The sequence below is a fragment of the Pinus tabuliformis genome, chromosome 2_2 (genome assembly GCF_031772625.1).
Source record: "Pinus tabuliformis cultivar Carrire ecotype Pingquan chromosome 2_2, CPIR1, whole genome shotgun sequence".
NCBI lineage: Eukaryota > Viridiplantae > Streptophyta > Pinopsida > Pinales > Pinaceae > Pinus > Pinus tabuliformis.
In genome coordinates, this window is record NC_142300.1 from 405,942,657 (window position 1) to 405,959,011 (window position 16,355).

At 36.7% G+C, this 16,355-nt stretch overlaps 1 pseudogene; it reads left to right on the forward strand.

The window, feature by feature from the left end:
* Positions 1–13,660: 13,660 nt before the first annotated feature.
* On the forward strand, positions 13,661–15,680 carry LOC149192998 (putative UPF0481 protein At3g02645 pseudogene; annotated as a pseudogene).
* Positions 15,681–16,355: the final 675 nt, after the last annotated feature.

Below are 16,355 nucleotides of genomic sequence, written 5' to 3' on the forward strand. Positions count from 1 at the left end.
AACTATTCCCATCATGGATATGATTGAATGCATACTGTAACAAAAAAACTTCTACTGCAAAAATTTTACTCTTAATGGAAAAAATATAGTTATGATGTGACTGGACAGCAAACTCAAATTGACAGCAAATGTCAATACCCCAGAGATATATATCGCACTATTCAAAATATATATTGGTTTCTTCTTCTTCCTTTTTTTTCTTTTTTACATTCATTAACCAATGTCGCCCTTCAAAAAATTTTAACACACAACTGCGATTTTAAAACATGCACAAAATCAAGCAGTGTACCAAAAACTGGAAGAAATCTTGTCAGCGTACCAAAACAGTCATTGTATAGGTAGCATACTAAAATAGTTCAAGATACCAGTAGCGTTTCAGAAAATCAGGCAGCGTATCAAGATTTCAAACTTAGGATAGCAGCGCACATACATTTTTTTTTTTATTTAAAAAAAAACATTCAACCATATCGCTGCATGCCTTGAGGGACGAATTTCAATCCTTAATTTCCCTCACCACTTCGCCCACCTTACTGTCGCCGAGGTATTCACTAAAGGAATGTCAGGGAGTTTTATACCAGTGAAAGGATCATTTCGCGCACAGTCTTCAAGCTATCAATGCATATGTGAACAACACCAAGATTAACACAAGGTAACAAAGAGCTAACGCACGGACTTCAGTCAACCACAAAGATGAACGCATTGTTCAACACAGGTATGGATGCAAAAAGATGAACTCATCGTTCAACGTAGGTCAGAACGCACCATTCAATGCAAGCACAAAGATTGTGTATCAGCTATACTACAACAAGAAGAGACTACACAAATAGCAATTGGGACAGACATTACATAGGGGAAATGGCAATATGGACAACACTTTTGAATGGAGAAGCACATTGTATGGAGCAGGCTTTTAAATGGAGAGCAGAGGAGCAGAATAGGGAGTTACAAATGGCATAAAAGCTAAAAAAGGAGCTGTCTCTGATACCATGTCAGATCAGGCAATAAATCCTCAACCAAAAATTGATTCATGTTTATTCCTTCATGTAGGTCTTCATTAAATACATGAGGGAGACATTGTTCAGTTCATCTCCCGATGGCTGTTCATATTATTTATTTATCTATTTACATTATATTCACCCAATCATGAGGATTAGGTGTCAACATTTTGTATGCAATACAGATGGAAGTCTGTTCTTGAAATCTTTGTATTACCAGTTTATGAGTGCTTACCATTGTAAATCATTGAGTTATTGTCTCTCTCTTGTACATGGACTATGGATATAATATGAACCAGTGGTTTCCAACCACTAATTGAATTGTACAAATGATCCATAATCATATCTTCATATATAACATTAACCTTCCATTTTCTCATATTCTAATAGTCATTGGAAGATTAGATGAATAGAAATTTTAGGATCTCCTACATGTCATTCACCCACCATTTATCCATTCATATTTACCTTTACTATTCATTTTCCATTAAAAAAAAAAAATCTCCTCGTCTTGTAATAACATAACCACCCTATAGGGGCATGGAGTATGCCCTAACACTGTTTTTGCTTGGATAAGAGTTCGTCTTACGTAAGGAAACCGGTTAACGACCCAAGACCTAGAGGCGTCTCGCACGAGTGAAAGCCTACCCCCTTACAGACCACCAACGGGTTATTCGAGACGATCTGGTTTTCCTTGAATAACGGTGATAAGTCTCGGTTAGCAGTTAGAGATAGTTATCCTGGCTCCTCCCTTGACAACTGAGTTATGATAAATTTTCTCACTTGTGATAAAAAATATAACCACCCTATCACTCTCTCCACTTCACTAAAAACTTTCCTAAACTTATATGCTAATTTAAATGTATAAACTTATTTGAAATTAATAAACACAACAATAACATTAATTTTTTTTTTTTTTTTTTTTTAAATTCCAAATTACGCACCCTACGCCCTCTTCTCTTTCCCAAAAAAATAACCAAAGAAAAAGCCTAAAAGTAAAATAGTTGACTCTTGAATTATTGTTGTGTCACTTTCTACCTATTAGGTGGGAAGCGATTAATGCAGAGATTGACATCCAATAACTCAAAAGCCAACTGCATCACCCTCGTGGTATTGACATCCAATAACTCAAAAGCCAACTGCATCACCCTCGTGGTGGGAGTGGGATGATTTCAAAATTTCCAAATTACCTACCCTACGCCCTCTTCTCTTTCCCAAAAATATAACCAAAGAAAAAGCCTAGAAGTAAAATAGTTTACTCTTGAGTTATTGTTGTGTCACTTCTACATCGCGCTGCTTAGGTGGGAAGCCACTGACGCAAACATTGACATCCAATAACTCAAAAGCCCAACTGCATCACAGTCGTGGTGGACCGTCAGAGTAGGATTATGTAGACATTGACATGCCAATAACTCAAAAGCCTAACATGAAAATCGTTCCATGTTAGAGTTTATACGTAAGTTTTGATATTTTATATATTTCCAATTAAATTTTAGTTGTTTTTCGTGTTGCAAAGTAAAGCAGCATATAAAATCTGTACGATTTCTACACACCGACCGTGGATCACGTGGGTGTGTTAGTGGGCAGTTCCCTCAGCGTTTGACGTTAATAACGGTACTGTCATCTTTCCAACCGTCCAAAATCCCAACTCTATTCAGATTTGAATGGGGATTCTATTAAATAGTTTTTCGTTCAACCTAAAACCATCCCATCGCCCAAATAAAAGTTTGTTTGATAGCTAGGGTTATTTTGTCACAAAGATGGCACGCAAAACATAAAAAACAACATTAAAAAAACCCTAAACTTGCTTGGGAAAATTTAAAAGACAACATTAAAAAAACTCTACTCTCAATTCAATTTGTGGTTGTCCATTATGATGGAAATTTCTATTAATTTCAAACACAAAAGAAATTTGCACAGAGAACAACGCTCTGGTTTTCTACAGGATCTTTATTAGAAAACAACAAAGATAAAACTGTTACAAAATAGTCTTCCTCTACTCAGAGGGATTTACAACAGGAACTTCAGTTCCAGAATCTGATTCCACTATCAAAAAGGAAAAAAGAGTTCAGCACTGTTGTGCGTTGCAGAGAAGAAATAATTATTCTTTCTAATACTCTCCACACACTATGTGTCTCTTCTCTTGCATTCTTTTTATATTGAACAACACAAAAATATCTTTACAATACGTGTTGCTTTTGCATACTTCCGTGAAAAATAAAAAATAATAAAATTTAAGATTTCACCTACATTTACCAACCCTAGTAAATATCATTAATTACACGGTTGTAAAATATCCTACTGGAATTTAATGCATGGCTTATCACACCATCGCATCGCAAGAAGAGAGAGGATGTGCCACCGCCTCTATAACCTTTAAATCATGCGATCTGCGATCGCATCGCAAATATCGCATCGCAGATAATACAAGCATGCAACGAAGGGTGACGAGGGAAAGTGCGATATGCGATCAGATCGCATCGCAGGGAAAGTCCAATCGCTGTTTTCTGAATAAGCTGGGTCGCTGCTCAACTGTCAGCTCCCGGCAGTTTAAAATTATCATTCCAACACTCCCCCTTAATTTTAACTGCTGGTTTTTTCTGCATACCCAGGCATTTCCTAAAATGATCAAAGCTTTTCTTTGCCAATGGTTTTGTCAGGATGTCAGATAGCTGATCTTCTGTACTGCAGTGCTGCAAAACAATCTCACCGTTGTTAACCAATTCACGTATGAAGTGAAATTTGGTGTCTATGTGCTTTGTCCTTTTATGAAAAACAGAATTTTTAGATAATGCTATTGCTGAGCTATTGTCACAGTAAATGGTTGTGCCCTTTCCTTGTTCATGACACAAATCTCTGAGAACTCGTCTCAGCCATACTGCTTGGCATGCTGCTGCTGTTGCTACCACATACTCTGCCTCTGCTGTTGACAAAGCCACAACTGGTTGCTTCTTGGAAGCCCATGAGATGGCTCCCGACCCCATATGAAACACATATCCCGATGTGCTTTTCCTATCATCAACACTTCCAGCCCAATCACTGTCAGTGTAACCTGTCAACATGAAACTTTCAGAAGAGGAGTATAAAATACCAAACCCCTTCGTTCCATTCACATACCTTAGAATCCTCTTGGCTGCCTGCCAATGAGTCTCTTTCGGTCTTTCCATAAATCTGGAGATTAAGCTCACAGCGTGCATAATGTCCAGCCTAGTTGCAGTCAAGTACATAAGGCTGCCAACTATGCTCTTGTATAGTTTTGGATCAAAATCCTTACTGCTATCTTCTTTGGTCAATTTCAACCCCATTACAGTTGGAGTCACAGCTGCCTTGCTGTTCTGCATGTTAAATCTCTTCAACACTGTTTCTACATATTTATATTGAGAAATGAAAACACCATTTTCACTTTGGTCTACTTCAATTCCAAGAAAATATCTTAAGAAGCCCAAGTCAGTCATTTCAAAATTCACTTTTCATGACTGCTTTAAAATTAGCAATGAGAGACGCATCATTGCTAGTAAAAATTAAATCATCTACATATAAAACAACAATAATAATCTTACCGTCATTATCCTTTATGTAGAGTGTGGGTTCACCATCACACTTATCAAACCCATTTTCAATCAGATAAGCATCTATTCTGCTGTACCATGCTCTTGGAGCTTGCTTCAGCCCATAAAGAGCCTTCTTCAGTTTACAAACTTTATGCTCTTGGCCTTCAACTTCATAGCCCGGAGGTTGATTAACATAAACCTCTTCTTTTAACACCCCATTCAGGAATGCAGATTTAACATCCATCTGGTAAATCTTCCATTTGTGTTGTGCTGCAATAGACAACACTGTTCTAACTGTTTCCATCCTTGCTACTAGTGCAAAGGTTTCATCATAGTCTTTGCCTTGTTGCTGCTTGTAGCCTTTCACAATAAGTCTTGCTTTGTGTCTGTCAATCTTGCCTTCCGCATTGCTTTTGGTCTTATAGACCCACTTAACTCCAATGGCATCTTTGCCTTCAGGGAGGTCCACTAACTCCCATGTTTTACTCTTCTCAATTGCACCAATTTCTTCATTCATTGCTTCAATCCATTTATCTTCATTTACAGCATCTTCAAAATGGACTGGGTCATCAACATGACAATACAAAGCGAATAATGAATTCAAACTGATATTGTTACTTACCTCTCCTTGTTCATAAATCTCATTCAGATTTCTGAATCTTGGTCTTCTTGGTGTGCTTGGAGTTCCATCCGAACTTGAGGGTATCTCTGATCCCTGTGGTGTGCTTGGAGAAGCACTTCCTTGACTTCTTAAGGCTGTTCGAATTCCAGTTTGTGGTGTGGTTTGCTGTACTTGCTGTGGTGTAGGAGGAGCCATTAAGGAAGGATTATTTGCTGTTGTCCCTTCCTCTTCTTCTTCGTGAGACACAATTGTCTTCACATTCACTGTCTTCTCTAAGCTTCCATCCCAAGCTTCATCTTCAATGAACTGCACATCTCTACTTACTATCAATTTCTTGGTGGATGGATTATAGAGTTTGTATGCTTTTGACTCATCACAATAGCCAATAAAGACACACTTCTCCCCCTTACTATCAAGCTTCTTTCTTAGCTGATCCGGTACATGTGCATATGCCACACAACCAAATACTCTCATGTGAGTGACAGTTTGCTTTTGACCACTCCATGCTTCTTCTGGTACTCTGTTCATGACAGCTTTAGTTGGGCATCTATTCAAGATGTAAACTGCGCAAGTAACAGCTTCTGCCCAATACTCATGCGGCAAGTGTTTTGCCTTCAGCATACTTCTGACCACGTCAAGAATGGTCCTATTCTTTCTTTCAACAACACCGTTCTGCTAAGGTGTATACCTGGCGGTGAATTGTTTTTGTATGCCATTCTCTCTGCAAAAACGCAGAAAGTCTTAGGAGATGTACTCTCCTCCTCTATCTGTTCTGAGCACTTTGATATAATGCCCACACTGCTTTTCAACAAGATTTTTGAAGTGGCGGAATTTCTCAAACACTTCACTCTTCTGTTTCAGCATATACACCCATGTCTTTCTGGTGTAATCATCAATGAAAGTTAAAACATATTTATTTCCAGAAAATGATGGTGTTTGCATCGGTCCACACACATCAGAATGAACAATTTCCAATGGTGCTTTTGCCCTTATACTCTTTCCTACTGGAAAGCTTTCTTTGTGTTGCTTGCCCAAGATGCAGCCTTCACAAAGGCTGTCTGGTTTCTCGATCAATGGTAATCCCTTTACCATTCCCTTTCTGTGCAACAGATTCAGGCCTCCGAAATTGAGATGTCCAAATCTCAAATGCCACAACCAATTCACATCTTTCACTTGTTCCTGAAAGACTTCTTGTGTTACAGCTGCAATAGTTCTTCCTTCCTTCAAATCTGCCCTGAGTTTGAGAGGAAACATTCTATTGCTGGTCATTTGCACCTGTGCAATGATCTTCTTACTTGGAGGTATGTCTCTGATTGTACACAAATAATCTTTGAAGAACACGTTGTAACCTTTGTTAATGAGCTGTCCAATGCTCAAAAGATTACACTTCAGACCAGGTACATAGTATACATCTGGCACAGTCATCTGTTCTCCATTTTTTGCTCGGATACTGACTCTGCCCTTACCCTTGACAGATATCGTATCATCAGTCCCTGTTGTTACCTCAGATTTCACATTTTCATCCAGATTGGCAAACATTTCAATATTACCAGTCATGTTATTACTACAACCTGAGTCCAAGAACCAAAAATCTTCTTGTTTGTCTTGTGCTATGTTACATGTTAACAACACGTTCTTTGGGTTCTTATCTTCTTCATTTGCAAAATTTGCATTCTGCCTATTATTCATGTCACTTTGCTTTTTCCTACATTCATTGGCATAGTGCCCATATTTCTTACAATAATGACATTGGACTTGGGATTTGTCATACCTTTGTCCATGAGCTTGTTGTTTGCTTGAACCTTCATCTTGGTTCTGATTGCAGCTCCTTCCGCTTGTGCTTGCAGGATAATTTCTGCCTCTGTTTTGGCTTCTTCCACGACCTCTATTATTTGTTCTGCCTCGACCTCTTCTTTGGCCAAAGGACATCTGAGCCTTGAATGCTTGCTCAAAAGAGGAATCTGTTCCTCTACTTAGTCTATGTTCATGAGACAAAAGTGAAGCACTCAGCTCATCTACCATGAACTATGAGAGATCTTTTGTTTCTTCTATTGCTACCACAATAGATTCAAACCTTGAGGGTAAACATCTCAAGATTTTCTCTACAATCCTTCTATCTTCAAGAATCTCACCATGAGATCTTATCTGGGTTATTAAGCCAATAACCTGAGTGAAGAATGAATCTATTGTTTCATATTCCTTCATGCTGAGATTTTCAAAGTCTCTCCTCAACATCTGCAACTTTGCAGTCTTCACCTTCTCCATGCCTTGATAGGCAGTTTGGAGAATATCCCATGCCTCTTTAGATTTTGTTGCTGCTGCAATCCGCGGAAAAACACTTTCATGCACTGATTGGAAGAGAAAAAAGAGGGCTTTGGCATCCTTCTTCTTGTCACTCTTCAACTGGTCTCTTTCTGCTGCTGTCAAAGCAACCAACGCTGTTGCATCTGCCGGTTCAGCATAGCCAGTTTCAACAAGCTCCCATATTCCTTGAGAAGCAAACAATGCTTTCATTGTTATGGACCAATAACTATAGTTTTTCCCATTAAACAGTGGCAGTTGGGGATTTGTCAAACCAGTTCCAGCATCTGCCATCTTAACTTGTGTAAATAAAAAAAAGATACTGACCCAGAAAAAAAACAAGCAAAAACTTTCTCTGCTGGAAAAAATCTGCTCAATAAGCTTCTTACAGCTCCTACAGTGAAAAAACAAACTCTGTTTTTGACTCACTGAGTGCCTAGACTAGCTCTGATACCATGATGGAAATTTCTGTTAATTTCAAACACAAAAGAAATTTGCACAGAGAACAACGCTCTGGTTTTCTACAGGATCTTTATTAGAAAAAAACAAAGATAAAACTGTTACAAAATAGTCTTCCTCTACTCAGAGGGATTTACAACAGGAACTTCAGTTCCAGAATCTGATTCCACTATCAAAAAGGAAAAAAGAGTTCAACATTGCTGTGCGTTGCAGAGAAGAAAGAACTCTTCTTGCTAATACTCTCCACACACTATGCGTCTCTGCTCTTGCATTCTTTTTATATTGAACAACACAAAAATATCTTTACAATACGTGTTGCTTTTGCATACTTCCGTGAAAAATAAAAATAATAAAATTTAAGATTTCACCTACATATACCAACCCTAGTAAATATCATTAATTACATGGTTGTAAAATATCCTACTGGAATTTAATGCATGGCTTATCACACCATCGCATCGCAAGAAGAGAGAGGATGTGCCACCGCCTCTATAACCTTTAAATCATGCGATCTACGATCTGCGATCGCATCGCAAATATCGCATCGCAGATAATACAAGCATGCAGTGAAGGGTGACAAGGGAAAGTGCGATATGCGATCAGATCGCATCGCAGGGAAAGTCCAATCGCTGTTTTCTGAATAAGCTGGGTCGCTGCTCAACTGTCAGCTCCCGGCAGTTTAAAATTATCATTCCAACACATTAAAGATATTCGTGTCTGCCATAAAAATTCAAGCAATTCACGGTTGTCCACCTGACCATTTCGATTTAACTTTTCATTCATTTGTCTCTTTAAGGGCTAAATTAATTCAATAATCCTCATGGACTCATCGATATCACTAGATGGTCGACTTAATAACCATTTCAAACAGCGTTCAATTGAACATAACTCAAACTTTCTTATAAGAAAATAGCCATATTAATTTTTGCAGGTCACAGGTTTTACTTTTATACATTGCGCAGCCCAGTGCATATGGATATGGGGATTTGTACAGGCAGGGATATGGCGTCAACAAGACAACGCTCAAAAGCATTATGGACGTTAGGCATGCGGGGCTTGTATATCTAGATTAACCAGAAGAGATATGGTCGCATTGTCGAAGCTTTCAATACAATCTATTTCGACTTGTTTACACTCCAGAAAAGATCAGCTAGGGTTTGGTTCCAAGCTTGAAAAGCGTCGGAAGTCCTTAGGAATCGAATCCATGCACATCACACTTTTCTCTTTAGGCTTTAACAATTTGCATTAAAATGCTCTTAAATATTTGTTATTTTAATGGTGTAGGTTTGTTTTTAATGGCTATATAGTTTTGTTTTTATTAAATTGAATTATTACTTAAATATGTAGCAATTGGATGGCTTTTATTACCACAAGTTAGTTAAATTCAATTTTCCTAAACATTTTTTGGATTAGAACTAACTCAATTTTCCTAAACACTTTTTGGATTAGACTCGGATTAATTGACTACTTCTATATATGATTGTATCTTTAAGAGAAAAGAACCTAAACAAAATACGATACCTTATTAGAAATATCTATCCGAGGACTACAAATTTTGATTGCATAACCATGACACAATTTATCAATTCCCCCATTTTCCAAAAAAAAATTGTGTAGGGCCGTAAAATAGCGCAAGAAGTTCAAGGCCCGAAAAACTACAAAAAATAGTAAAATGTGCTATGATTAAGGAAATTGAAAGAAAAAATGGTGGGGGTCCAAGTGGAATAGGCTCGTGGCCACCAATGTCCACCTCGATCATTCCTCTCCCCTAAGTGGTGGAAAAAATAACTATGTTCAGTTTTCAATAATGTACTTGTCAAAAGAATAAAGAAAATAAGTTTCATTATTGTAACGATGACTTATTAAAGCATGGGTTTCATGCTTGGGTCATCACCATATTAGTCAAAATCACCATTGTGGACTTCTAGGATTAATATTGAGTATATAGAGTCATTGTACATTCGAAGAGACCCTTCTTGGGCTTTCTGATCATGTAAAAAGGTTTTGTATCAAGAAAAATATGAATTATTAGTCCTCCACATCATGTCGACTTAAGGAAGATCAAGTCGGCTTAGATACCCTCATTGGACCCACTAAAAGGCTATATAAAGAAGGAAGTCGAAGTCAGTTGGAAGCATCACCCTCACAAGAAATTCAGACTCATCGCTAAACTGGTCAACCAGTACCTCCGATTTTTTAGTACTACCAACTATTCCCTGCCATCTTACAACAAATATCTAAAGGGGGCAATGGACATTGGCCACCTAATTGCCACTATTTTGAGGGCTCTATGCACTATTTTCCTTTGTTGGTAGATTCTCCATGGAACTTTTAAGTTTTCTTAGATGGTCCTTTTCGACATTTCAGGTTTTTGTTTCTCGAGCATTGCAAGCGGATTTTGACTAATCAAATCACGTCCACTCCTCAGGATCATAAGAACCAACTTGCTTGAAGTTTTTCACCGTAAAAAATTGAGCCACATTTGACTAAAGAATGGTACATTTAGTAAGGGTGGTTATCCTCCTCTTGAGGTTTGAAATGAGGTTTAAGAGGGCTCTGTACTTTTTCTACCCTGAGGGTGGATCAATTGGCCCAATGAAATCCATGCCCCACTTGTCAAATGAATCTAAAGCCACCTGAGGTTGTAAGGGAATTTCATCCTTGGGAGTAGGTTTCCCCATCCTCTAGCATTGATCACATAGACTGGTGTATCTTATTGCATCTTGGTGGAGAGTGGACTAGTACTAGCTAGCTTGTAGAACCTTGAAAACTATCCTCTTGGTAGCAAAGTGACCTCCACAAGGTCCATCATGACAGGCTAAGAGGATGTACACATCTCCTCAAGATTTGATCTGGTCCCGACTTTAAGAGATTGCCCCCATTCATTTTTTTAAATGAGGTTTAGGTCCATCACATCATCTTTTAAGGGGTCTTGGGTGCTTTGTTAAGGCACTTTTTGATGTGAAGTCATCGGCTGACTGTTAAACTACTTCTTGATGTGAAGTTACTAGTTCAATTCCCCGCCTCGATGGGGTTGATATATTAGACAGGATGAAGATGTAGTCAACCAAACTTACAATAATAACTAAAAAAGATTTTATAATTATCTCAATTAGTTGTACTTTGTAAATTAAGTATATTATTAATAATTTTAAAATTATTTAAATAATAGAAAATTGTGTATATTATTAATAATTTTATGATTATTTAAATAATAAAAAATAATATTTTCTACTTATATCAACTACCTTAACTAATTTTAAATAATATAATTATACTAATTTTATTTGAAATTTAAATTAATTTAACTCCAAATTAATTATAATATATTCCGCCCTTAACAAATATAAAAATACATTACTTTACAATTACAAAACTTAAAATTTCTCACTAGTACTTAAGTCATCTCTTATTGAAATGTTTTAAGGTATTGATTATCAATAAAAATGAAAGCACTGAATGCACCGTTGAATCTAAAACATTAAATTACTTCAGATCATAACACAAGAAGAATTCATTACTTACTATATATCGTTCCGAAGAGTGGAAATGACAATTCAAATACTACACTAAAAGTTTTAAAAGTTTTGTTATTAGGTAAGTGTTTGTTGTATTTTATTTAAATGATGCCAATATAAATACATGTTTTTGAGGTTGTTCCATTTTTTTAAAGGCGTATGGTTGGACTTTGAGGTGTTTATATTTATTTATTTTATTATTTTAAAAGAAATTTTATGGTTAAAGCGGTTTTGGATAGATGGTGATTAGGTACTTTGTTAAGATATTTCTTGATGTAAAGTCATTTGCTGTTAAGGCATTTAGTTTTTAAGATATATTTTGGACTTATGTTTATTTATATTTGTTTGAGTCTTTATATTCCTTTTCCCTTCTGAATTGAATATTACAAATTTATAATTAATTTCTAAGGCTTAGGTTTTTAAATATTTTTCTAACTCAAAGATACAATTTTATTGATAACACAACATGATAAACACGATAACTGTTGCTGACAAAAGTCGAAGTGATAAAATTTTATTGATAATACAACATGATAATAAAAGCCTTTGTCATACCATACAAAATAGTGGAGAGGGAGAAACCAAAGCCCTACTAAATAATTTAATCTATATTAGATTTTAAAAATATAAAACGGCTCCCCATTGATAGTGAAAACACAGTTGTGCGTAAATTATTACAAGCACGAGCTGCGTATAAATTATTAGAAAGCTATCTGCCAAAGTTATGCTAAATAAACAATTCAATATTTGTACTTTGCTAAATAAATAATTCAATATTTGTCCTTCAATGAAGAAGGAAATATATGTTTGTCTCCCTTCTATATTAATATATGAATTCTGGGCAAATATCATCCAGTCTCTAAAATATCAAGTCGTTTTGGAGCTTAACCATCGCAACTTTTCCGTCTAAAATACTTAGTTATTTTACAGCTTAACTATGGCACGTTTTCCTTGAATTAAATATGCAAAATAATGTGGGATAGGGAACTGCATGTAATAAAATGTGTCCATCAGCGATGGGTAAAATTATCATTAGCTACAATTTCTGAATCTGAATGTCATCTAAAATGTTTGTCATTTTTAAATGAGTAAAAGAACACTTTTTAAATTTCTAATTTTAATTATAAATGGGTAAAATTTATTTTTATAAATTTTTAATTGAAAAAATAGTATTTGGAATAATAACAAGGTAGATATAGTTTAATAGAGATTAGATTACAAAACCGGTGAAAACCAAACTCCACATAACTATTAGATTACATTTTAAATATTAATTTAAAATTTTGATTTATAATAATAAAAAAAATAATTTAAATATTATTATGAAAATTACATCTTTTATCTTTGCAATAAAATTTACCTTTCATTGATAAAATTTACCTTTGATTTCGGTATAAAATAGATCCAAAATAAAATAAAATACTAGAATTTTAGTGCTGGGCACATAATTTATAGGCATTTAATTTATTATATATTCATACACGATAAAAATATTATTTATAAAAAGATTTTTACTCAAAAATTAAGATTAAATTTTTAAGAATGAGGATAATTTATTAGTAAATTTCACTGAAATTTATAAATGGTTTCATTTTATATTAATTATATTTATTAAAGTGTATGGGAACAGTGAAATCGTACCCTTTTATAAATCATTAACACATAATTATAGATAGTGTGGCTTTTATATAATTTTAAGTAATGTGATTTTTATTGAATAACAGTAATGAGTAACAGTTAATAATGACTGTCTCACTTTTAATTTAACAATTAAATTTGTGGATAATAGTCAATGATCCCTATCCCACTCTTAATTTCACAACTAAATTATAATAAATTTTCCCCTTAAAAACAAATGTAGAGATGAATAAATTATAATAAATTTTCCACTAAAACAAAGTGTAGAGATTAATAAACGAGTGGTCCTCCTAGGCTGTCGCACACGGACCAAATGAATGACAATGACAAATAGTTTACAACTATCGAAGAAGCCACTTACTTGTTGCGTGTATAGTTGGCATTTCTGGTTGCAGTCCCCACCTGCACACTTTGACGATAATCTGCGCTCACTCATTAGCAATAACAGTAAAACATAGAAAATATAGAAATCGTGTTAAACATGTGAAAGATATTGTCGACAAAGAAATAATATGCTACGAGGCCTGTTTAAAAGGAAGGAAATAGACAAAGTTTTTAGTACCCGTTTCCTCCGGTCTGGTCTGTGTATTCATTAACCAGAGAAGCTCCATATAAGGTTCCGCAGTTCTCCTTTGTTTATTGTGAGACTGTTTGCCTCCGACTCAGAAACATGGAGTCCACAACCAATGTTCAATTGAAGATCGATGAGAATGGTTGGGTTATTCAAATCAAGGGAAGTTTTGATGTACAAGAAGAAGAAGAAGTAGAAGTGAAAGAATTATGTATGTCTGTCTTTAATGTGCCCAAAGAGTTATTGGCGGTGAAGCCTGAATCATACACTCCTCAGTCCATTTCCATCGGCCCCTATCATCACTGGAGATCTGAGCTCTATGACATGGAGCGCTACAAACTTGCAGCTGCTCGCAGATTTCAAAAAAGAATCAGCGGACTCAAGTTTGAGTCAGCGGTTATGGAGGAGTTTAAGAAACACGAATGGCGAATCCGGAGCAGCTACCACAAGTTCCTCGACTACAAGGAAGAAACCTTGGCGTGGCTTATGGCTCTCGACGCAGTCTTCCTTCTCGAGTGTCTACAGTTTTATGTCAGACACGCCGACAAAAACTCGGACGCAGACGTCAAGCAGCTTGGACGAGTCCTAGATCCGAGTGGCACCAGTGCTGCCCACAATTCCATTGTCAGAGATCTGATGATGCTTGAAAATCAATTGCCACTCTTTCTATTGCAAAAGCTTTTGGAATTGCAGTTGGGTTCTGAAACCAAAGCAGAGGAGAGACTCTGCACGCTGCTGAGGCTTGTTTGCGAAGAATTTTCGCCTTTCACCTTCAAGCTGCCCGAGGATTCGAAGATCCATACAATAGAAAGAGGCCACATACTGGAGGTGCTGTACTACGCTATCGTTCCTGTTTCCAACAATCCAAACCCAAATACTCCGAAAGAGGAAGAAAAGGAAGAGAGTGTTCCAGAGGACAAGTCAACAGTTACAGGAGCCTTCAGTTTGTTGTGGAGTGCTGTCTCCTCCCTAAACATTGGTCCCATTCGATTTCTCACAAAGTTCACTCGGCGAGTGCTCACCGGGCGGCCTGCGCAACTCGTGATGAAGTTGCCCTTACGTCTTCTTTCTACTCTTGGGAACCTGCCTATTCTGAGTGCATTAAAGGGACCTTTTGCTCTTCTGGTCAATAAAGATGCCAACAAAAATGATGAGGAGGAGGAAGGAAAAGGGGGAGGGGAAGGGGATGAATCATCCGTGAATCATCCAACGAACTGAGCATACCATGTGTGGCCGATTTATATTCTGCAGGACTCAAATTCGCTCCTACCGACGGTGATCTCACCTCAGTACGTTTTGATGTGAAGACTGCGACACTTTACCTTCCAAAAGTAAAGTTGGACAACAACACAGAGATAATCCTGAGAAATCTGGTGGCTTTCGAAGCTTCGGCTGCGCCAGGTGCGATGGTTTTCACACGATATACTGATTTCATAAACGGGATGATCGACAGCGAAGCGGATGTGAGATTGTTGAGACAAAGTGGAATTATCTGCAACCACCTCCAAAGCGACAGAGAGGTTGCGAGCTTGTGGAACAGCCTGGGTAAGTGCGTTCGTCTCACAAAGGTCGGATATCTGGACAATGTTATAGATGATGTAAATAGATACTATAATAGAAAATGGAATGTTGCAGTGGTGGAGTTCGTCAACGAACATATATTCGGGTCGTGGCAATTCCTATCTCTCGTAGCTGCAGTTATACTATTAGTGTTCACTTGCTTGCAGGCTTTCTGCTCTGTGTATGATTGCAAGAAGTGGGTAGCCCAGCTGCAAGACTAGAGATACGCCCCCAGAATTTTGCTGGTGGACCAATTGCATTTACAATGTTGAAAACTGCCACTTCTAATGCCCTTTGTAAGATTCTTGCTTGATTGTCCTCCATTTTGTGTGTTGTGGTATGCTATGAGTATCACTGTTGACGGGAATTTTTATGCGAAATCTTCGGATTGCTAAAAGTGACCTTCAACTTTATTGTAGAATCAGATTAGAAGGGCCACTTCACAAAGTGATTACTGAACTTTCTCGTTTTCATGGTATTTGTCGTCCCTTCTGTGTCTTGTGGCTTCATCTGAACATTACATTCACACGTATTCTTATTCTTGAATTTTAGAGTGAGAATCCTCTCGCAGATTTTAAAGCGAATTACGAAATTAACCATTAATTTTTTTAACAATTCCCATCGTTAAAGATAACCTAACAAAAAGTAGGAATTTTATTATGTATAAAAGTATTTTTTTATGTTTCTCCATGTCCATTTCTATGTTCCTTCATCGATGGAAAGACGGTCAGTCTGTGAAAATGTAAAAATCTCAGATTGTGAAACATTTGATAACTCTTCCCGGGAATGGAAGCTGCTTAGGGCAGTCAACATTCACAGCAGTTGTAAAATTCCCAGGTAGTCTACTTTTATGACTTCCTTTTTTTCACTTTTATGGTATAACCTTAATTTTTAGGCCAATTGGCCTTCTTATTGAATTACTTCCGTTGTCAACACTTTCATTCTCTTATTGACATCTGTCAAGCATTCCTCGATCGGCTGCTCACTGTCAGGGCGGATCTAAAATACAATTCAACCCGGATCTAAAATACAATTCAACCTGCACATCTTTGTATTCAAAATAGCATCATATTGCAAAATATACAAATAACTAAAAATAGTTGCAGAAAATCTGATAGAAATAAAGCTCAAAGTACGATA